Here is a 20,614-nt window from a genome sequence, read left to right as displayed (position 1 = left end):
TCTGTCTGACATTGGCATCTAGTGGATGTTTTATGTTCTATGACTTTACAGCAGGGTTCCTCATTCCTATTCCTGACACAACAGAGTTTTTATCCAACTGTAATTGAACACACTTTGATCAACTAATAAAGATCTTTGCATTAACAGCCAGGTGTGTGGGAGCAAGGTTAAAACTGAACTCTGCAGAAATTAGTCTCTTCAAGAGCAGGAATGAGGAACAAGGCTTTAGAGACTTGCAGACAAACCTGTTTTACACACATTACTCAAACACAGAACCAGGAAACAGGAATCATCTGTTCAAAGAAAGAGAATAAGTGTAGATGAGCTTTTGTATCTCTGTATTCATGCAGTAAAATGGCAGAAGCCAGAATTTCTCAGGATGAGTTCATGTGTTCAGTGTGTCTGGATCTCCTGAAGGATCCAGTGACCATCCACTGTGGACACAGTTACTGTAAGATCTGTATTACAGGCTACTGGAATCAGGAGGATCAGATGAGAGTCTACAGCTGCCCTCAGTGCAGACAGACCTTCAGTCCAAGACCTGCTTTATGTAAAAACACCATGCTGGCTGAAGTGGTGGAGAAACTGAAGAAGACTAAACTTCCTACTGACTGTTACGCTGGAGCTGGAGATGTGCAGTGTGACGTTTGTACTGGAAGAAAACACAAAGCCGTCAAGTCCTGTCTGGTGTGTCTGAACTCTTACTGTCAGAATCACCTTGAACAACATGAGAGTTTGTTTAAAGGAAAGAGACACAATCTGACTGAAGCCACTGGACGACTGCAGGAGATGATCTGCCCGAAACACGACAAGCTCCTTGATGTATATGTGTGCTGTGTACGATGGATGAACATAAAAACCACGACACTGTATCAGCTGCAGCACAGAGAACAGAGAAACAGGTATGAACTATGAACTAGACAGTGATGAAATAATGATGACACATTCACATGTTTCACGTGTTTGTTGCAACATTTATTAACAGGCAACACCATTCACACTGCACACTTCGGCGATGCTGCATAGCATAAGTGTAGCTGCAAGTAGAGTTACAGTACTGAGCAGAAAATATGGGTCTTGTTGGGCTTGATGCAGGTTAGCCACAGTGACGGACACATGAGTCACTTTCTATTCATTAAGGGGCCCATTGGACACTATTTTTAATGAAAACGGAAAACTTTTTACGTGTTTTGGCCGTTCATTAACATGTCAATGACCTTTTGAAAACGCGTTTCAAAGTAGGCTACAAATTTTTGAAAACTATACTGCTATTTTCTCTGTGTAAACTACAAAATTCGTTTTAACAGCATTGTCTGTACACAAAAAACGCAAAAGGAAAAACATTTCCGTTTCAGACTAAATAAGTTAAGGCAGGAACGCACCAAGCCGACGGTCGGCCGTCGGACAGTTTTTGTTCGTCAGCCGACTAAGTTTTCTCAGTGTGTTCCTCACCGTCGGCTGAAGTTGGTCCTCATCGCCTCTTTTTTTTGGGCTGAGCTCATTGGTCCGTCAGGCCCTCTGATTATTCTGGCTGTTTTGCTACTGTCACCTGCTGGTACGGAAAGGCATTTCATCTTACGCAGGCGCAGAACGGACGTGCTACTTGGCCGTCGGCTGTCGAGCGTTTGTTTTGGTGTGTCAGGGCAACTTTGGACCCAGATGCTGCCGACGTGAGCCAATCCCGCAGTCTGCTTTCGTCTCCACTAGTTTGTCAGGGTCACCTTGGTGTGCTCCTGCCTTTAAACCTCCCTAATTTTATTGGATGCATTCAGTTGTTCACAAAAAGGTTTTTGGTTTATTTTTATGTGATGTTTACTGTTATTGTTTTTTCCTCCAGAAACAGCTGAAGGAGACACAGAGGTCATTCCAGCAGAGGATCCAGCAGAGACAGAAAGACCTTCGACAGCTGAGAGAGGCTGTGGAGTCTCATAAGGTGAGACGAAGAGAAGTTTAAAAAGTCTCAGTCAGGACTCTCCTCTTTCAGTCCCACTGAAGCCACTGTGTGATTGTGATGTGTGTCCTAACAGCGCTCTGCGCAGACAGCAGTGGAGGACAGTGAGAGGATCTTCACTGAGCTCATCCGCTCCATTGAGAGAAGCCGCTCTGAGGTCACACAGCGGATCAGAGATCAGGAAAAGGCTGCAGTGATTCAAGCTGAAGGACGACTGGAGCGACTGGAGCAGGAGATCAATGATCTGAGGAGGAGAGACGCTGAGCTGGAGCAGCTTTCACACACACAGGATAACATCCATTTCCTACAGGTAACAGAGATCTAGGGTGCTTTCACACCTGCCTCATTTAGTTTGGTTGAATCGCACTAGAATTTGTTGCCCCCCTTGGCGTGGTTCGTTTGGGCAGGTGTGAATGCAGCACTCGGGTGTGCAACAAAAGCGGACCAAACAAGCATACCCCCACGTGCAGCTCTGATACTCTTGTTACCCTTCAGGATCACGGGTACCTGCACAGTGACATCAATAATGTGAGTACCAGGAAAGCAGGAATTGTGTACCTTACCTTTAGCAAAGGTAGTGTGGATGTGCCAGACAATGTAGTCTCTGATGGTCATGTCTTGCGAAGGGGGACGAAGTGATTCCAGGTGAAAATCTTGAAGATAAGGGGCGGCTGAGGGGGAGAGGTCCTCGCCTGCGGCCTGGTTTGCTCTTTCTACTCCTGAAGCACCCAGGATCCACAGTGCCACAGTGAAGGAGACCTTGGATGATCGCGTCCTGGATGCACGGGCCTTGTGCAGAAAAATACATGGAGTAGAGTTGGTGGGAGTACTGATACTGAAAACCACAGATCTAAACTATCTTAATGCCCATGTCTAAATAACAGTGTAGTTGAATGAATGAATAAATGAATGAATGAGGCATTTATATAGCGCTTTCCTATGTACTACTGTACACCCAAAGCGCTTTACAATCATATCAGGGGTCTCTCCTCATCCACCACCAGTGTGCAGCATCCACTTGGATGATGCGACGGCAGCCACAGTACATCGGCGCCAGTGCGCTCACCACACACCAGCTGTAGGTGGAGAGGAGAGAGAGTGAAAGAGCCAATTCAATGGATGGGGATTATTAGGAGGCCATGATTGGTATGGGCCTATGGAGGGAATTTGGCCAAGGACACCGGGGTTACACCCCTACTCTTTTACGAGAAGTGCCATGGGATTTTTAATGACCACAGAGAGTCAGGACCTCGGTTTAACGTCTCATCCGAAGGATGGTGCTTGTTACAGTACAGTGTCCCTGTCACTATACTGGGGCATTAGGACCCACACAGACCACAGGGTGAGCACCTCCTGCTGGCCTCACTAACACCTCTTCCAGCAGCTACCTGGTTTTCCCAGGAGGTCTCTCATCCAGGTACTAACCAGGCTCAGCCCTGCTTAGCTTCAGTGGGCAACCAGTCTTGGGCTACAGGGTGATATGGCTGCTGGTAAACAAGTTTTAGTCTAGTTTTGTAATCTATCATGATATCTGTCATGATCTATGGTTTCAAAAGCAGCACTAAGATAAAATAAAACTAGCAATGAAATGCAGCCTTGGTCGGATGCTAGAAGCAAGTAATTTCTAGATTTAACAAATGTAGTCTCAGTGCTATGATGTAGCCTGAAACCTGAAAATTTGTTAATTTACTAGGGTCTAGTTGTTGGTTCTTAATGAGTGGCTTAATAACCACCAACTTGAAAGTTCTTGGGATGTTAATAATAGATAATAAGAGATAAGTTAATAATATTGAGAATGTCATCAATTGGCATGTATAATAATGAATATGAGAAGAATGTAGCTGATGCTGTGAAAGTGTTGGATGGAGTTACTAAAGATAAGTCAACAAGAGCCACACAAATCTCATAGCAGTGCAGATTATTGGGTGTGGAGTGTGGAGATGATGCATTTTGATTTCTGTTTTTTTGTAGAGTTTCCAGTCTCTCTCAGCGCCTCCTAAATCCACAGATGTATCCAACAATCCCTTCAATTCTCTCTTCTCTTTTGATGGTGTGAGAGAATCTGTCTGTCAACTGAAAGACAAACTGGAGGATTTCTGCAGAGAGGAGCTCAAAAAGATCTCTGACAGAAGTAATGCCCTAGAGAGTCCTCCATCACCACATATCATGTAGAACATAACATTAAAATGTTTTAGGAATAGACGCAGTGACCATTTTCTCTTATGACAATCACACTGTTCGTGTCTTCTGATTTCCAGTTACTTTCACCAACATTGTTCCCAGGATCAGGAATGACTTCCTACAATGTAAGTACCTAAGAAAACAAGCAGGAAAATACACTGAGTGTTCTTCTCATAGAAGGTGAAGGAATATATGAGAATGAAAAGAGTTTTATAATTGATCATGTAAATGCACAGGATATCTGGTAAGCTGTAGTAAAACACTGCTGATACATTAAATGTACACTATGTAACTTGTTTGTATTCAAAATGTACATACTGAGTGAATACATCATGAAACTATTTGGTAACACTTTATTTTAAGGTGATTTATTACACGTTACTACATGTACTTACTATGTAATAACAGTAAATTATGCATAATTACAGGTAACTAACCCTAAACCAAACCCTAACTGTAACTCTATAGTAAGTACATGTAGTTAATTAATATTACTCAGTACTTATTTGAGTAAGTACAATGTAACTACGTCACCTTAAAATAAAGTGTAACCAACTATTTTCCAAACCGTGTTTTTTTTGTCTTATCATAAATCACTATGGCCTATCATAAGTATTTATATTCTGACTATTTTAGACCAAGTGGTTCACCAACAGCTGCAGAGTAGCCCAGTACCTGCGTGACTCTTCATAGACAAAAACTAGTAGCTCCGACTACAATGTTGTTTTGCAAGACATGCAGCTTTGTTTATCAACACAGTTACATAGTATAACTTTAAACAAATGCCAAAGAATTCAGCTACATTAAAAGATAAGATATATTCATAATTAATGATCCTGACGTGTTTTCTCTCCATCAGATTCCCATCAGCTCACTCTGGATCCAAACACAGTGAATAAACGCCTCCATCTGTCTGAGAGGAACAGAGTGATTACTTACACTAACAAAGAGCAGCCGTATCCTGATCATCCAGACAGATTTGATGTGCATCATCAGGTGTTGTGTAGAGAGAGTGTGTGTGGACGCTGTTACTGGGAGATTGAGTGGAGTGGAAGGTGTGTGTTTATATCAGTGTCATATAAGAGCATCAGCAGAAAGGGTGAGGGTTATGAGTGTGTGTTTGGACGTAATGATCAGTCCTGGAGTTTGAACTGCTCTTCCTCCAGATACTCATTCAGACACAATAACATAGTAACTGATCTCCCTGTAGTGTCCAGCAGTAGAATAGGAGTGTATGTGGATCACAGTGCAGGAACTCTGTCCTTCTACAGTGTCTCTGGAGACACAATGAGCCTCATCCACACAGTCCAGACCACATTCACTCAACCGCTCTATCCTGGCTTTTGGGTTTGTTCTGGATCAGTAAAACTGTTTTGATGTATCTGAATGGTATATATGCAACCTGGTCTCATGACGAAAACGTACCCGTGGGGTCGCGACACGCGAGTCGCGAAATACGTACCAGTGAGTACATATCGCTGCAGTTTCGCTCTGAAATGTCCACTGAGCGGCGCCAAAAGCGTGTTTTTTTTTTTTTGTTTTTTTGTTTTTTTGCCGGAGCAGATAATAGGGTGAATGCGGTACGTTTTTATGACCTTGCTTTTTAGACGAATCGCCGCGGTTCTCGATTTGACATTTGCGCTCCGTTGCGTTTTAAAATAACTTCCCACCGACGCTACGCCTAAACCTACCCGATAGTGTTAACAAAAGCAAACGTGACGTAAGAAGCGTCCGTTTTTCAGCTCGTTTAGATCTCTCTTTGAGCTCTTTTTTCTTTCTTTTTTTTTGCCCCAGTCAGTCGCCTTTCACGGGATTCGTACCCAGGCAGGGGGAGTCGACTCCTCGCCGTAAGTCCAACTCCGTATCGGCCGAGCTACCGAGCAAGCTTGGTCAAGGCCAAAAAAAGCGAAACGAGTCTTTACGAATCCATAATCCGACCCCGGCCGGCGTCGAAACCGTGCGTGAAAACGAGCAAAAGCGCTTATCGACGTTTTACCGGCCTCTAGCGTTCGTTTCTGTCGGAAACTGCAGCGAGACGTACTCGTCGGTACGTAATTTTGTGTCTCGCGAAAACGTGCCCACTGGTACGTCTCTCCTATGAGACCAGGTTGTATATATGTCTGTTTTCCCCACTGAGAATTACCACCCCTTTTGCTTCACTCATACATTTCAAATACACTTGGACAGTAATTGCTCCCAATGAGAGAACAGTACAGGCTACAAGAAACAGGCATGCAGTCCCATAGGAATTGAATAATAATTCATTGACAAATTGGTCTAATGAATGAACATGCATTTCTCCAGTACATTTTGTGTATTACTACTGTTTGTATATTGTGTTTTTGTATATTGTATAGTGTTATGCATGCCAGAATATAGAACTGCTAGATAAGGTAGCCCCATCTAGAATGTGTCTCCTATCAAAATAATTGTTGAGTAATGACTCTTTGGTGGACATCTCCTTCTCATAGTATGCAGTGTGTGTTTGTTAGATTTATCAGAGTAAAAATGGGCACAAACTGCTATCTTACTCCAATCAAATGAGACAGCAAACAAAGGAACTTTCCTCTTGAAAGTTGTTTTTCATGAACTTTCTCTCATTGGTCAAGCCAAAACTCCAGGGGTGTGACCTCTGTAGAACTTAAAAGCCAACACAAAGTTCCCTCTGTGCTCTTGCTGCATCTACTGATTGCTGTTCATGTGATACTGTCATGTTATGCTGGTCAACAAATGATGAAGGAGATTCACTCAAACAGTCTTTATTACACTGCAAAAAATGCTGTTCTTACTTAGAGTTTTTGTCTTGTTTCTAGTCAAAATATCTTAAAGTTCTTAAATCAAGAAGCATTTTCTTGACAAGTAAAAATTATTTTCTTGTTTTCAGGACCAAAACCAAGAATAAGATATATAATCTTGTTTTCAGTTTGGATTAAGATTATTTTGCTTACCCCATTGGCAGATTATTTTGCTTGTTTTAATGAAAAACTTACTTAATTTTGACTTATTTTTCCTGAAAACAAGAAAATAATTTGTACTTGCCAAGAAAATGCTTCTTGATTTAAGAACTTTAAGATAGTTTGACTAAAAACAAGACAAAAATTCTAAGTAAGAACAGCATTTTTTGCAGTGTAATCCATAATTTCTCAGAACATATAAATATACCAAAGAGATAACACAAACCAGACTTCACAGAAATAAGAACAAACTAAACTGACAAACGAGGTACAAAGGACACATAAACAAGTGAACAAAATCAAATTAGAGAGTAATGAGTAACTGTCACGGTTCGGTTCAAGAAGAAGATGAGGAAGAAGGCTAGCATGTAAATTAGGGAACAATTATCGGCCAAAAATGGCATTTTCGGTTTTTGGCCAAAAGAGAAAGAGAAAAAAGGTCGAAAATATGCCGGCTGAGGTGGAGTGATGGGCTCGGAAGCTGGAGGCGGAGCCATAGGATCAATATGACTCAGACAGAGACTTTGGTTTTTGAGGTTTCTTGCTGTACCCCTGCAACATAGCAAGAATTGTCCAAAACTATTGTTCTTGTACAGTGGTAGACCATTAACATCCAGTTCTAATCTAAAGACATGTATATCTGGGACAAAAGACCACAGATTATTCAACAGTATTCCATCAGTTTTCCAAAGTAGTGAATTATTGACCTGATAATGTTTCTATGTTGTTTTATTTTTTATGTAATGTTCATTCATCTTTTAGCATAGAGGGATGGTGAACTTGTAGAATGCAGAGCAGGGCATACAGTGCAATCAGGGAAATGCTAAACTAAGATACCCAGTCAGCGAGAGAACACCTAAAATCATCAATAGTGTCAGTGCATGCATCACTATGATACTTTTCGTCCTCATCAGACACAATCTGCTCATTCCCTCCATCACTTCTGCACTTCAACTCCTCCTAAAACCATGTGGAAGTTCCATTATTAAAGCCTTCCTCATAATTTATTTCAAATTCTTCGATGTCCCACTCAATTTTTTGTATCCGTATTCGACCAAAAAAGTGTTCCCCAGGTTGGCAACCATTGTTTTAGACCACACTGAAATTCCAAGTGATCTATTTTATTCTTTCAGTTTTGTTTTTAATTAGACAGTATACTAATTTAGCATGCAGATGTAAAATACATAAGCAGCCCCTTGTGATCACAAATAAAAGAAAGCATATGGGATTGAATGTGTGTCCTTTTCATGTGAAAAAACAATTTATCCTGATTTGATTGTAAATGATAGATGAAAAATCCTGAAATTACTATCACGGTACATTGTAACAATTTCATAACAAAGGTCAAATATTGATAATTAAATTGTATATATAATCGTAGATTTAACAGGTCAATATACAGGTCAATATTAAATAAAAATACTATGGTAAGAGAGCAGTGAACACACTATTACAACAACTCAACACAAATCAACAACTATCGCAGAGCTGCCGAAGATCTTTGCTATGTTAAAGGGATAGTTCACCCAAAAAATTAAAATCCTGTCGTCATTTACTCCCTCTCAAGTGTATTCAAAACTGAATACATTTCTTTGAATAAGTGTGCCAGATAAGTGTGCCATATGCATCAGACGTTCAGCCAACAGTCCGTGGGCGTGATATCTGAGGCTGAGACTATTGACTGCCTACTTCAGCAATTGGGAATGAAAAATATTTTGTTGTAAATTTCAATATTTTGCAACAAACTGTTAAAATGAATATACGATTTCTGTGCATGTCAAAGTCATATTCTTGTAGGATTTAAAGGGGAAAAAAATAGAGAAAATGTTGACATTTTGTGAATGTTTTTTTAATTATACATGTATAAAAAGAATAGTATTAATACGTTGTCCACTAATTCAGTCAACTATGTTATGAACCATTTGTTATGAAAATTGATGTTTTGTTCAGGTCAAATGGACTATGTGGAAATTTTATGAATTCTTGAATGTTGTGAACATTGCTGAAAACTAAATACTAGATATTAAAATTATTTCTACTTTTTATCATTTGGACACATTATATCTGGACGTACGCACTTTTCCTGGTCAGATTACTGCAGGTTTTTGGAAATCTAAGATATTCCTGCAGCTCGCCAGGGATTTGGATGATGACTGGTGATCATTTATATGTAAATGACATTACTTAGGTGTTGTTTACAATGCAGAGAACTGAAACCATTCAGCTGCGTGCAAGTTCAAGATCATTTGCGATTTATAGATTTCACATCTGAAAGAGATATGCTCGTTTTCTGTGTGTACGTTCATTTTATGAATCACACGTGAGCACATTGTAGAAATGTAGGATCAAATTTAGGACAGTTTCTGCGCAACATTTTATAAATGATAATTTACCAAAAAATGGTGTTTTTCAAAGTCAGTAGAAGGTCACTTCACTGTCCTTAGTTATTAGAACTGTGACCTTAATTGTCTACCACCTGAAAACTGTTAGTGTCTTATGGAAAACAGTATGTTTTTTTTTCTTTTTTTCTTTTTAATAAAGATCTATAAAGCTTATTTGGATTTTCCAAAATCATCTTTAAAATACAGTTTATATGATTTAAATTTTGCTATTTTGTTTTAGTATCATTATTACTTTAGTTCATGCAATTCTCTTTGTTTTGTATTTTGTAGACGTCCCTATCCTCCATCATTTCATTATAAAAATCTATGGGTTGCTATAAATCAAGGCAGATTGAAGTATATCCACCTTATTTTTAATGTAAGAGCAGCGCACAACCATTTGTTACTTGAATGCGCAAGGTTTCCGGTGTCATCCACTTCTCATAATTTTTAGCTGAAACAGCTCATTATGCTGTCTGATATTTCAGAATGGTGTTTCTTATATTACATTAAGATATTGTTGTAGTTATAAACACACTGTTTTGTAACGCAAATAGTTTTACAGCTTACTGCACTTTATTTCTCTATTCACAAATGGCAGCTAATGAATCAGAAATCTCGCACATTTACAGAAAATAGCTTATATCTGCATTGTAAAATTAGGCGGATAGGCCTACACAACATTGTGTTCTCTTCTACATTTTAAAACAATTTATTGAAGAAAAAAAAAACTTTCTTTGCTATTATCCAAAAACATTCATGATTTGTTAAAGTTTTTAAAGGCTAAATGTTATCAAACATCAAGCCAACTTGATCTCAGTAAACATTTTGACAAATTCAAGCACATTTGTACTTCATAGATAAGCAAGTTTGTATTATTATTGGCTGGCAATGTCTTCACTTTGAATATGAGGCATTCCAGGTTCTAACAAGACTTTTTTTTGTACTCTCCACACAATAAAACTGGTCTAACTGGTATTTATGTAAGGATGTGGGTAAGTATGCATGAAGATTAAATAAGGTGACGAGTAATGCAGTCATGTATCTGTTATGAGCCAATCACAAGTGTCTGCTCTCAGGATAGGCCAATCATGTTTGGGATGATACTTGTTATTTGATCCTTCACAGTCACGGGTAAAAGAAATCGAAACCAGCAGTTAGAATCTTTCTCTGATAAGACATCATATAAGATTGCTGTAAACCAAAGCTTACAAGTTCAAGTTTTTTGGTAAGTCATAACTTAACTCATAACTTTCATAATGTTGTCATTTAAATGTCTTGACATTTGATGTGTGTGTTCAGGTATAACTATACTTGTGAGGTCCAAAATGTCCTTATTATTTAAATATTACCTCACAAATATTGTGAAAACTGCTAAACACCGACTAGGGAGTTGGACCTCACTAGATGAAAAGACTTATAACTCGTCCAAATCATGTTTCTATTTACATTTAGTGTTTTGCACAGGTTTGTGTGAGGATTATATTTCGGGGTCCAGTGAGGAAGTAGAGAATATCTTCTTTTCTGGCGGTTTCCCGTTCATACGAGGTCCGCTAATGACAGAAAATATCATTAACCTGATATAAAAACAATAGAAGTCTATGAGACACCCTTACTAATATATTCAAACAAACATTCACATGCCTGTATGTGTATTTGGTATATATTTACAGTCAAACTCAATTAAGAGTTTACTGCAAGGCGTCAGGCACAATTAATGAATAGATGTTTATTATATAATGAATTATATACATTTCTGTGAAATTTGAGTCAGTACAGGTTTAAATAAGGTTTTTCTCAACATTCATATCAAGTTCAACACTTACTTATAACCTATTTCCCCCAGTGTTTGAGCCACCGGTTGGTTGGGTCCTTCCCAGAAAACAGGGCGTAGATATAATTCCTTACATGTTTTGTTACTAATCTACCATCATGTTTTCTCCTCTGCTTAGTAGTGAAGAGTACAATAGATGAGGTTACTGTTTACACTGCAAAAAATGCTTTTCTTACTGTATTTTTCTTGTTTCCTGTCAAAGCAAAAACTCACTTCATTTTGATTTTTTTTTTCTCCCAGAAAACAAACAAACAAACAAACAAACAAAAAAAAGTAAAAAATATCTTTTGTAATTTTACTTGTTAAGTAAGAGCATCTGGTTTTAAGAATTTTTAGATATTTAGACTGTAAACAAGACAAAATAAGAAAAGCATTTTTTTGCAGTGTACAAACAAATACTCAAAGACAACACTTCTGGGTTCTTTTCACAGCCCTGAAAAGACCTGTATAATATACTGTCTTATGGGCACTTTGTTCAAATGAAGGTGAAAATTAGCTGTGGCCTATCAAATGTAGCTGGTTTCAATGACTACACAGATAAGTTTGAGAAAACTCTTGTGTTTAGTTTCAAACAGGTATTTCAACATTTTTTTTTTTTCACGTTACATGGCTAACATTCTCTGGAACAGGTTTTATTTTGGGTAAGAGATTATAAACTAAAACTGGACCAATCAGCTGTGAGCAAAGTGACATATATATGATGCACTAAAGTCACTGTTAATAATATAATATATTTTTGATAAATAATTAGTACACTACACATAAGAAGCTACAATATGTAGTTTTTTCGCCACTAGAGATCACCTATTCAAAACAAAGTGTAGCTTTTTTTTATGTTGTCTTCACCTCACAGCCAGTGGAAAAGAACCACATTTTACAGATGCGCTTAGCAATCAAACTTTTGGTATAGTAGCATTCTTATTCAAGTTATGTCACCATTTTTTAAATAGTGCTTTGTACAATAAAGACTGTTATATAGTATATAACAATTGAAAACAGTCATTATTCAGTTGAAATCAGTTCAGTGTTGACTAATTTCGGTTCAATAACTGTGTAAAGTTCATCAGTTATAAAATAAATTAAATTCAGCTTTAAAGCAGCTCTGCAGAAAAGAGTGATGTCATCATCCAGCTAATTTGAGTTCTCTTAAAGTATTATGTATGCACACATTTTCTTCTTACCAATATATGGAGCTTTACACTCAATTAACACTTCAGCTCTGATTTAGAGACTATAAAAAAGCTAAAATAATATTATATGAAAGTACATAACCTTTACTCCTAGAATTATATTTTAGTGGGTTTCATAAGAGATGTTAGTGACAGAGGTTCTTCATGCCACAGCGGACATATTTAATTAATCTAATTATCACCTGCCTGCCCTGTGACACTGTGAAATTCACTGGCCAAATAGAACATTTCCATGGCACAATCACTCTTCATGTTCTTTCTGTTTCTTCATATTGTCTGTCTGGTTGTTGAGGTCTTTGAGGGATATAATCACTTTGTAAAGCACAGGAAGACATTTGATTGGTGCAGAATTTTGCCACTTTAGATCAGTCCACTCAAGAATATCTGTGTTAGACAAAACAACATGCCTTGTACAGGTCGGAAAATCCTATGAGCGTATTTCGCAATTATTTTTGTTGTCTTGTTACAAGACAACGCAAAAATACATAAGACAGTGCAGGCCCTGAATGCACATTTCTCATGGCAAATGTGTGAGTCAGCAACCCTGCATTATAGAATGATATTGTTTATTAATTTTCTTTTATGCATCATTTATGTTGTCAGTGTTTGTAAAGGTATGGCTGAAAATCACATTTAATTCACAGGAGAATGAATGAGGAGAGGGAGGAGGAGGACGTTGTTCACTACCAGAACCAGAGAGCAGCATCTCCAGACCCCAGCCTTGTTTCTAGAAAGAGTGATGGATCCATGGGACCACCTGAAAACTTCTGTGGTAAAACAGAGACCTTTAACCCCAGGTGAGACAAAAAAACAGTACTGGGGACAAGGGTAATAATTATAACTTAAACATCAATGATAAAGGGGGAGAATCTGATTTATTGAGGTGACTTTCTTAATATCATCAGACGGCATTATGTATCAGCTGTGTGTCTATGAAGAGTGTCCGTGACTTGCGTCCTTTCACTTAATAGTTGGTTCCGATTAGTTCAGTGACTGTTCATTGATTACGTTTCACACTACTGGTGATGTTTGATTAGTATTGTATGTGTTTTGAGGGAGTGATTGAATTGATTCAAGTTACCTGTCATTGCACAACCTACAAATCCCAGCATAAACGCTTCCAATGAATTGTTCTTAAAACATCTACATTCACACACCACTGTTAATTTTTATAGAAAAACAAACATAGGCTACTGCATGTGTGATTTGGCATTGCAGAAAGCATGCAAAGAACGCTTTCTTTATAATCACAAAAAAAGGCTCTTAGTTAATCACAATCTCACAAAGTTCTGTTTTAATTAATGGAGCAGTCTACACTGCACAATAAATAATTTATTTACATCAAGTCTACACTTTGTTATAATGATAGGATTCGAGAGGATGCAGAACTCAGCACCAAACAAAACTCAAAAACTCAGTGGATTCTAACTTCAACACTTCTATCTGTTTTCAAGAAATCGACATATGTTTAGGATTGGTTATATTGCTCAACACTGTAAAATCGAAAGCTGTAAAATATATTTATGTTGTAAATAGAAACCTTTCATGCTCTCTGGAGTGCAAACACATATGCACTGGATCTCTTGCCAGCATGCTATTATTACGGAGTAAATGTCTCAGGTTATGACTGTAACCATAGTTCCCTTTCGAGTGAACTCCACGCTGCATCTAACATTGACGTTATGGGGAACAAAAAACCCACTGCACTATACTGACAAATGGCTGTCCTAGTGTGAAGCTCTATAGTCCAGGTCCAGGCTATAGAACGTTATAAGTGTGTGCAGGGAAGACCAGCCCACAGCATCACATACTTCTTGGAAGGAAACTCTTGACAATAAAACCTTTGAAGCTGCCACTCTTATGCTCTTCCGCATAACAAGACAACGCAAAAAATACATAAGACAGCGCAGTCCCTGAATGCACATTTCTCATGGCAAATGTGTGAGTCAGCAACCCTGCATTATAGAATTATATTGTTTATTAATTTTCTTTTATGCATCATTTATGTTGTCAGTGTTTGTAAAGGTATGGCTGAAAATCACATTTAATTCACAGGAGAATGAGTGAGGAGAAGGAGGAGGAGGACGTTGTTCACTACCAGAACCAGAGAGCAGCATCTCCAGACCCCAGCCTTGTTTCTAGAAAGAGTGATGGATCCATGGGACCACCTGAAAACTTCCGTGGTAAAACAGAGACCTTTAACCCCAGGTGAGACAAAAAAACAGTACTGGGGACAAGGGTAATAATTATAACTTAAACATCAATGATAAAGGGGGAGAATCTGATTTATTGAGGTGACTTTCTTAATATCATCAGACGGCATTATGTATCAGCTGTGTGTCTATGAAGAGTGTCCGTGACTTGCGTCCTTTCACTTAATAGTTGGATCCGATTAGTTCAGTGACTGTTCATTGATTACGTTTCACACTACTGGTGATGTTTGATTAGTATTGTATGTGTTTTGAGGGAGTGATTGAATTGATTCAAGTTACCTGTCATTGCACAACCTACAAATCCCAGCATAAACGCTTCCAATTAATTGTTCTTAAAACATCTACATTCACACACCACTGTTAATTTTTATAGAAAAACAAACAGGCTACTGCATGTGTGATTTGGCATTGCAGAAAGCATGCAAAGAACGCTTTCTTTATAATCACAAAAAAAGGCTCTTGGTTAATCACAATCTCACAAAGTTCTGTTTTAATTAATGGAGCAGTCTACACTGCACAATAAATAATTTATTTACATCAAGTCTACGCTTTGTTATAATGATAGGATTCGAGAGGATGCAGAACTCAGCACCAAACAAAACTCAAAAACTCAGTGAGTGGATTCTAACTTCAACACTTCTATCTGTTTTCAAGAAATCAACATATGTTTAGGATTGGTTATATTGCTCAACACTGTAAAATAGATAGCTGTAAAATATATTTATGTTGTAAATAGAAACCTTTCATGCTCTCTGGAGTGCAAACACATATGCACTGGATCTCTTGCCAGCATGCTATTATTACGGAGTAAATGTCTCAGGTTATGACTGTAACCATAGTTCCCTTTCGAGTGAACTCCACGCTGCATCTAACATTGACGTTATGGGGAACAAAAAACCCACTGCACTATACTGACAAATGGCTGTCCTAGTGTGAAACTCTATAGTCCAGGTCCAGGCTATAGAACGTTATAAGTGTGTGCGGGGAAGACCAGCCCACAGCATCACATACTTCTTGGAAGGAAACTCTTGACAATAAAACCTTTGAAGCTGCCACTCTTATGCTCTTCCGCATAACAAGACAACGCAAAAAATACATAAGACAGCGCAGTCCCTGAATGCACATTTCTCACGGCAAATGTGTGAGTCAGCAACCCTGCATTATAGAATGATATTGTTTATTAATTTTCTTTTATGCATCATTTATGTTGTCAGTGTTTGTAAAGGTATGGCTGAAAATCACATTTAATTCACAGGAGAATGAGTGAGGAGAGGGAGGAGGAGGACGTTGTTCACTACCAGAACCAGAGAGCAGCATCTCCAGACCCCAGCCATATATCTATGAAGAGTGATGGATCCATGGGACCACCTGAAAACTTCTGTGGTGAAACAGAGACCTCAGAACTCAGCACCAAACAAAACTCAAACACTGAGTAAGTGGATTCTAACTTAAACACTATCTGTTTTGTTCAAGAAGTCAACAGATATGTTTGCGATTGCATTGCTCAACACTGTAAAATAGATAGCTGTAAAATATATTTATGTTTTAAATAGAAACCTTTCATGCTCCCTGGAGTGCAAACACATATTCACTGGATTTCTTGCCAATATGCTATTATTATGGAGTAAATGTCTCAGGTTATGACTCATAGTTCCCTTTCGAGGGAACTCCATGCTGCGTCCACACTCTGGGGAATGAAATACCTACAGCACTATACTGACAAATGGCTGTCCTAGTGTTAAGCTCTCCAGGCACAACGAGAGCACTTTTGACACTGGAGTATAGTCCAGGTCCAGGCTATAGAACCTTATAAGTGTGTGCGGGGAAGACCAGCCCAAGCATCACATACTTCTTGGAAGGAAACGTTTGACAATAAAACCTTTGAAACTGCCACTCTCCTGGTAGAATGGGCCCTCACAACCAGAGGTGAAAGCAAGTTGCACATTTAATAAACTTTAGAAATAGCTTTGACAAGCTGAGAGACCCTGCCTGGGTGAACCAAAGCAAACCAGCAGCTGGTCAGTCTTATGCCACTGAGCAGTCAGGTGGATGTAAGCCTCATAGGCCCTAGCTGGACAAAGCAAATTAAGCTTCTCTTGGTCTGAGATATGGGATTATGAGATATCTTAGTTATCTTAGAGATAAAAATACAGATATCATCTCTAGGCAATTTATGTGCCAAGAGAGATTATGCCTTCTCCACATACTTTGAGTTGAGCGGCCATCTAGAACCTGTTCACACGTGTATTTAGCGTCATCCACTTGTGATCCAATTTACCAAAACACATCTTAATACCAGGTAGAAACAGGGCCTAAAGGGGACCATCAAAATAAAGTATTACCCTTTTTCTTGCTTATCTAGGATAGATTCTGCATTTAAAAAAAGATTTTTGTTGTATCTGAGCTGGATTTGAAAATTACTCACATGACTCTATCTAGATGGTCTTGCTCTCATTTATCCTTTGTGTTGTTGCTCTCGTTTCTGCAGTGTGAATAGAAATGGTCAGACTGGAGGCCTGCAGCGGAATTGTCACCAATCAGTAAATAATGAACTTCATAAAGTCAAAGATCTACACAAAACCAGCATGAAGAACAAGTATGAGAGCTTATTTGAGGGAATCAAACATAAAGAGAATCAAAGGCCCCTGAACAATATATATACACAGCTCTACATCATAGAAGGAGAGTGTGAAGGAGTGAATGAAGAACATGAGGTTTTACAGATGGAGAAAACACCCAGAATAAAGAATTCACAAAACACTCAAATCTTCTGCAATGATATTTTTAAAGCCTTACCTGAACGAGGATGTGATGAGAAGGACAAAATAAAGGTTGTTCTTACTAAAGGTATTGCTGGAATTGGAAAAACTGTCTCTGTGCATAAATTTGTTTTGGACTGGGCAGAGGGAAAAGCCAATCAGGATGTAGATTTCATGTTTGTGCTTCCATTTCGAGATCTCAACTTGATTCGAGATGATCAGTACAGTCTTCACAGACTTCTGCTGGACTTTCATCCTGAACTTAAAGATCTGAACTCAAAGATTTATGAGGAGTGTAAAGTTGTGTTCATCTTTGATGGTCTGGATGAAAGCAGAATCACACTGATGTTTAAAGACAGTGAGAAAGTTTCTGATGTGACTAAGACTTCATCAGTGAGTGTATTGATGTCAAACATCATGAAAAGAGAACTGCTTCCCTCTGCTTTAATCTGGATCACCTCCAGACCAGCAGCAGCCAATCAGATCCCCTCCAAATACATCAACCGTCTGACAGAAATTCAGGGATTCAATGAGCCTCAGAAGGAGGAATATTTCAGGAAGAGAATCAGTGATGAGCATCAGGCTAGAAGAATCATCTCACACATTAAAAGAGCAAGAAGCCTCCACATCATGTGCCATATTCCTGTCTTCTGCTGGATCTCAGCCACTGTGCTTCAAAAGCTCTTGAAAGAAGATCTGAGTGCAGAAATCCCTCAAACTCTGACTGAAATGTACATTCACTTCCTCCTGATTCAGATCAACAAGAAGAATCAGAAGTATGAAGAGAGATATCCTGAGAAATTCCTGCAGTCCAACAGAGAAATGATTGTAAAACTTGCTGAACTGGCTTTCAAACAGCTGATGAAGGGCAATGTCATGTTCTATGAGGAAGACCTGAGAGAGAGTGGCATAGACGTCACTGACGCCTCAGTGTATTCTGGGATTTGCACTGAGATCTTTAAGGAGGAATCTGCGATTCATCAGAGGAAAGTCTACTGCTTCATACATCTGAGCATTCAGGAGTTTCTTGCTGCATTCTATATCTTTTACTGCCATCTGACAAAGAACATGGAGCCATTGCAGTTGTTTCTGAATGATAAACATGAGTACAGCTCTACGAAAAACATGTCCGCACTACTATCATCAGCAGTCGATAAAACCCTTCAGACTGAAAATGGACATCTGGATCTTTTTCTGCGGTTCCTGCTGGGTGTCTCACTGGAGTCCAATCAGAAACTCTTACAGGATCTACTGACATACACAGAGACTAGCTCAGAGAGCATTAAAGAAACCACACAGTACATTAAAAATGAAATCAAAGAAAGTTACGGTCTCTCAGCTGACAGATCCATCAGTTTGTTCCTCTGTCTGCTGGAAGTCAAAGATCAGACTCTGTACAGGGAGATTCAGGAATTTGTGAAATCAGACAAAGTCTCAGAGAAGAAACTCACTCCTGCTCACTGCTCAGCAATAGCCTACATACTTCAGATGTCAGAAGAGGTGCTGGATGAATTTGATCTCATGAACTACAACACATCAGATGAGAATAAATGGAGACTGATGCCAGCTGTGATGAACTGCAGAAAAGCTCTGTGAGTATTTATTAATGGGATCACAAAATAAACCTATTTACATGTAGTTGAGATTCAAAATAATTAATCTATGGAACCATAACCCTATTTTTATTTATATACACAAATGTGTAAATAATTACATTTTTTTTATGGGTATTGAAAAAGAAAGGATATAAACAGTTGAAGCCACACTAAACAATAGGGAGTAGAAGCACAGCAATGTGGAAACTGTTTATAATCTCAGTCAGAATTCAAAGCACACAATTTATAATAGTTTCCCAACACTGTTCATGGAGGCACATTAGTGTCATTTGAGTTTAATGGAATCAAACAAAGTTTTCTGTTACAACACCAACAGTGGAAACAGCTGATTATGATTAGTCACATGGGTTTAATGTACGCTATGTCAGAATTTATTCAGTAAATGCATTTCCATTTCCCATAATTGGCATTAACTCTTTTTCGCCCAAGTCCAAAATTTGGCATTTCCATCGCTCGTTTCTGATGCAATACTTCAAAATGCGCATAAAAACGGGGTGATGGAAACATAACTAGTGATGAGGATGAAGAGTCTTCAGCTGTGCTTCATCACATACTTTCAGCTCACCTCCATATTCATAATCTCATGTGCTTTTGTTAGGGTTTTCAGACAGGTAATGAATCAATCATGAACTGTTTTTAGTGTGCTTCTTGTCATACAGTGTATTAGCTTTGGTAGTGGTTTTTCAATCCTGGTCCTGGGGACCCACAGCACTACACATTTTGTATTTCTTTCTTATCTGACACACTCTGTTAATTTCCCTAGCCTGAAGATCTGAATCAGGTGTTAAATAAGGAAGACATGTACAATGGGGCTTCGCAATTACAAGGCTGGACAATATTGAGACTGCATCCTTCCTGTAGTTTGTATGTTATTTTCTGAATATTCAACTAAAAAAAAGGTGAATCGTTGCACATTTTCATCCACTACGAGTATTTTATGCACATTGAGGGAACCTCTAGTCATGATGGAGCCCATTGCTTGGGAGAGTTATTTGTGCTGTTGGACATTGTTTTATTAAATGTTGCGAGAAGATGCAGAAGAATAAATAAAATATCTTATATGGGGCTTAAACAGCTGGGCTTACCCAGTCGGCAGTGTGGCAACCTCTGTTCCAGCAAGAGCCCATGCACAAATTAATATGGCTAGAGTTTAAACTTTCGAATTCCATATGAATGTCAAGGGCTATGTTGGAAGGATGATGTGCCAAGATCAGACCTTTTGTTGGGCCATGGTGTTTTACATGCACAAATGGTCACAACTCATCATCATCAGTATACGAATAAACTATATCCATTCACATTTTACTTCACGCAAAACTCAAGATAATCTGCATCTAGTGCATTAAATGTCTATAATTCTGAGACTTTATTTCGCATTTCAGCTGTTTCCTTTCAGGATTTCTTATGCACATTCTCAAAATGTGCATCAAAATAATTGGATGGAAGCCTGACTGAGATTGTGCATATATAGGCCATATATAGTAGGGGTGTAAGGGTGTGCAAAAATGACAGTTTGGTACGTCAGTTTTGAAGTC

At 38.6% G+C, this 20,614-nt stretch overlaps 1 pseudogene; it reads left to right on the top strand.

Annotated features, from left to right (window-relative positions):
* Nucleotides 1-354: 354 nt before the first annotated feature.
* Nucleotides 355-20,614, top strand: part of LOC137025342 (uncharacterized) — a 35,337-nt pseudogene continuing 15,077 nt past the window's right edge.

Source organism: Chanodichthys erythropterus, chromosome 8 (assembly GCF_024489055.1).
Source record: "Chanodichthys erythropterus isolate Z2021 chromosome 8, ASM2448905v1, whole genome shotgun sequence".
NCBI lineage: Eukaryota > Metazoa > Chordata > Actinopteri > Cypriniformes > Xenocyprididae > Chanodichthys > Chanodichthys erythropterus.
Note: the sequence above shows the minus strand (reverse complement) of the source record. Positions and strands in the feature narration are given on the sequence as shown.